Genomic DNA, 4,873 nt, shown 5'->3' with positions numbered 1-4,873 from the left:
TTGGAGATAGAAAGACAAGGAGAAAGATCTCAGAATTTTCTTCTAAGGCAAGTAAAAAGGTACATGCTGGCAGCTGGCACTGTAGAATATGGCAGGCAAGAGGCAAAGGGAGCAGGAGGGGAGGTAGGAGTAATCCGAAAACTTCTGGTCAGTCCAGCCCTTGGCATTTCACAGACTGGGGCCCATTGAGGCAATATAGGAACTGGACTAGAATCCTTTGTTCCAGGGAAATTTTAAATAGAGAATCAAAATTCAGTTTTATAATTGTCCATTGAATGGTGTGTTCTGCTTTCAACAATTGGTAAGAAGGTAATCACCTTTTTCTATATAAGGTCTCACACACACACACACACACACACACACACACACACAGAGTTTTTATCTGGTAATTAGTGCAGAAATCATACTCTGCCTGTATGACTTTTTTATTCCACCCACTTCCTCTCCTCAGGGTAACTTCAGCCACTCCCAGCAAAAAGAAGAGGCTGATCAAAGTATAACCTAAACAAATTCTTAAAAACAACAACAATTCAAATGTTTATCACAGATCCCAATGGACCTAACCAGCCTTAAAGTTATAAAGAAAATCTCGTTCTATTTCACTGGCAACAATTGTATTTTAAAAGAAAATCTGCTAAATATAAGCAATAAAAAAAAAAAAAAGCAATAAACAAAATAAAAAAGAAAGAAAGAAAGTCCCCTGGGGAGTGTTAGAGTATTTCCCAATTGGAGAGAGCTGCCCACTGAAGAGTAAAGGCAACTTGTGGGGTTTTCTGAGCCTCACTGGGGGGTGGGGAAAGGAGGGATCAGGACAGCTGCTCTTGCTTTGATCGGAGGAGCTGCCAAGAGGAAGCTGTGGGTGGCGTATTTGCTGGGTAAGCCTTCTCAGAAAAGTGGTTCCTCAAGTCTTCAGGTTCCTGGAGGTCATGTGACAGGTTATTTCCTCAGGTCCATTCTGAAGACTTTGGAGCCAAGAGCAGCTCTCTGTCCCCCTGCCCCCACTACCCACTATCTTCTTATCATATTTCCTGTGCTTTGGGGCTTTTTGCCTAAGAAAAAATTTTCCCTTGAGAAAACACACAAAGATACCACCCTCTGAAATGCCAAATATATTTTAGTGAAGAGCTAGTGTGAGAATATCTCTTTGAAACTTAGAACAGTCATCACTGAAAAATAATCCATGCTTGTGATTTTAACCTGTGACCTTCTATGCTGGTTTTGTCGAAACCCTCTGTTATCTGACTGACTATAGAAAGCTTACTCTTGTGGGTTCTTCTAATTTTCTGAAAAAGCTGCAAATATTTGTCATTTTTAGTCCTCCTTGTCCATAGTCTGTGAAAAAGGAAAGAAATTTATATATATATATATATATATATATATATATATATATATATATATAGTGGTCTAACCCCCTCAGACTAGACCAGAGATTTGACTTCCCCAGGCAGCAAAGCCCAGAGAGCTCTTCAAAGAAATGATGCTATGATGCTCTCTGGGCTCCACTCCAGGAGGCAATTGTCACGTGTGCTTCAGACTTCTGAACCCAGGCTCTTTGCACCCTGCTGCAAGGCCTTACTGTTTCCTGCGTCCTTCCTCTCTGCCCTCTCTCTCCTGTATTAGGACTTCTTTTGTCCCTGCCCATGTCCTGTCTTCTCTATGCCCATCTAGGCCTGCTGGCAGGAAGGCTGAGATCTGTCATGTACAACCGGATTTTAATTCAAATCCCTATATTCACTCTCTATATAAGGAAGGAGAATATTGGCTCTTTACTTGGAGGATTTTAGACACTTCCCATTTCTATGATCAGTCAGGGAAGTTTAAGAAGAAGCCTCAAAATCACACCATGAAAACATTTGCTCACTTGGCCTAAATGTAAAGCAGATCTTGAATAAGGTAAAACAGGATCCAAAGAGAGTTTGAAAATTTATTACTCCTTATGCCCTATGTCCCTCCTCAGCACGAACTGCCAAGTTGTTTACAACTGCCAGCAAACTTGTGTTGACATCCTGTTCTCATGACATACTCAGGCTCTTTGCTTTCTCTGTGAATTCCTGACTCTCTTTATGCCAGTTGGAAATCCTGCTGCCACAAAAACTAAAAATGACTCAAAAAGTACTCACTCCCTCTCTCCCTTCCCAAATGACATCTCCGCACAGACTGTTCTGTGACCATCCACATGACTTCATGTTTTCTCATCTGTTCTTATCTGCCATCAGGGCTGCAGGGATCTTTCTCTGGAATCCCCTCTCCAACTCATTCCTCTTTCCCATCTCTCCACAGCCTGATTCTGGCCAGAATTCTCCTCTGGGCCTGCAGAAGTTCATCCTAAGCCAAATTATGAGACCTTCAAGGTCACATCCTGGCTTTCCCATTCCCTTTGAGATTCTTCTTCCAGTTGGAAAATGATGCAGACACACTATGTTTTTAGGCACCTAAGTATTCTCTTTTATATGAGTTTTGGGTTACTAATTTAACAATACAGTATGACATAGGCAGAACAGGAAACAAGCCCTAAATTTTTCTTAATTATCCCTTAAATATTTTTCTCCATACCTAATCATTTCTTTTCCTAGACACTAGCTTTCTCAGGGGTCTCCATGCTTCCTGTCTGCCTCTAACTGTTTCCTTCTACATCTTTCATAGTACCACCACGGAACTCTATCACAATGCAGGTTCAATTATTAGTGAATCTCCTGCTTAAGTGCCTTAGCACCTATAAGATAAAATCTGAGATCGGTAGCATGACATTCTATGCCTTTGGCTATTGTCTCCTGCTCTACCCCAAGTCACACTTCAGGCAACAGGAACTACACACAATAGTGTTTCTTGACCAATCCATGATGAGATTCTCTTCCCCCTGCGTCCTCCTCCTAGCATGGCATTCTTTAGGTTCTTTCCTGGAAAACTTCCATTTATCCCTCATAGCTAACGATAGAGATTCCACTTACGCATCGTTTGATTCAAAAAAAGTTTTTTGTGTGCACCAAAAAAATCCTGCACATAATTCCTTCATAGCACTTGCCACTTTATATTTTTATTAAAATGTTATTTGTCTACTTATAAAGTACTTTTATTGTAGAAAATTTGGAAAATACAAAAAAATACATTTTTTAAAAAACCCAAGAAAATCATCCATAGAAAAATCTACTAACATTTTGAGATATTATATTTATCTAAAACTTATCTAAAATTTAATAAATATTAAATTTTAATATTTTCCAATCTTTGGTTCTATATATATATTCATATTTCTCTTTCTTGCTCCCTCTCATACAACACACACACATAAACACAAACATAGGCATTCCTAATTTAATGTATTCTGTAACTACTTTTATTTTTCATTTAAAAATATGAGTATTGTTATTATACATATCCTAAGTGTTCAGAGAGTAAGCTCCTTGTGTGTGAGTGGGTGGAAAGCAAACATAAAAAGATTTTTGGCTGAGTGAATAGTATATAACATACCCTCAATAATTATTTGTCAAACTAATTTATTAAGGGAAATGAAAGAGAGAAAAGAGATAGAATATGAGATGAGCTGGAGCACATGAAAGGTAACAAGATTAAGAATCATAAGTGCCTTGTTCACGTGATTTACTGTTTTTAAGTTTTTATCTACGCTGTATTTGATTCTCACAAAAGCCTTTTGAAGTAGCTAGAGCAGTATTTACGAGTCAGGAAAGTGAAACTCAGAAAGGTTAAGTGACTTGCCCTGAGGTGTACACTTTCTAAGTGTCAGAACTAGTTTTGGGAATCCCTAAACTATGTATTTCCATCACTCCACACAGCTTCTGGAAAAGGAAGGGAGACAAGAAGAGACCTACTGAGGTCTGTGAAACCCACGCTGCCTGGCACAGTGCCAGCCACACAGTTGGTGCTAAGTAAGTGATTGTTGAACTGAACTGAGAAACAGAAGTGAGAAAGAACAAACAAGCAGACAATAGCATCAAGGTTAGGTACCTCAGTGCACTTGTATCCATCCTCACCAGGCTTGTCTCATCTGAAAAAGCCTCCTAATCGATCTGCCTCTTTCTAGTCTAGGCCCTTTTCATCTATTCTCCATAAATGCAAACTGATCATGGCATTGGTTCCCTTTGCTCCTGGGAAAATGTTCAAAATGTTCTCCTGGCTTAAAGGCTCTTCCTGATGTCACATGCTTCTTCATATTTATTTCTCATTTCTCTTCCTCTTGTACTTGCCATTCAGACATATTGAGCACCTCTAAATCCCTGAAAGTGCTGGACCATGCTTCCCCCAACCCCCTGCTTTTCCTGAATAACTGTTACTTTGACCATTTTTTTACTAATTATATTAGTTTTCTATTGTTGTGTAACAAGTTACCACAAATGTAGCCATTTTACACAACACAAATTTGTTGTGTCATCATTTCTACAGGTTCAAAGTCTGGCACAGTGTGGTTAGGTTATTTTTTTAGGGTTTCATGAGGCTAAAATCAAGGTATTGGCCAGGACTGTAGTTCTCATCTGGGGCTTAGGGTCCTCTTCCAGACTCACTGGTCATTGGCAAAGTTCAGTTCCCTAGCACGGGCTATGGGTCTCTGTTTCCTTGTTACATGATCCCCTTTCTCTTCAAGCCAACAAAGGTGCATCAAATCCTTGTCCTTTGAATCTCTGTGATTTCTGTTTCTGCTTTCTTCTCCTTTGAGAGCTCCTGTGATTACATTAGGTCCCCCTGGACAAGCCTGGCTACTCTTTATAAAGTTAACTGCTTTACAAACTTAAGTACATCTACAGAGTCCCTTTGTTATTTAACATAACCTATTCATGAGCATAAACATCAGATCACAAGGAGCCAAAATTCTGCCTACCCCACACATCATCTCAAGTTTGGCTTGGATATCCTTTTTGTA

The sequence above is a fragment of the Microcebus murinus genome, chromosome 4 (assembly GCF_040939455.1).
Source record: "Microcebus murinus isolate Inina chromosome 4, M.murinus_Inina_mat1.0, whole genome shotgun sequence".
Taxonomy (NCBI): Eukaryota; Metazoa; Chordata; class Mammalia; order Primates; family Cheirogaleidae; genus Microcebus; species Microcebus murinus.
This window is presented reverse-complemented; position numbering follows the sequence as displayed.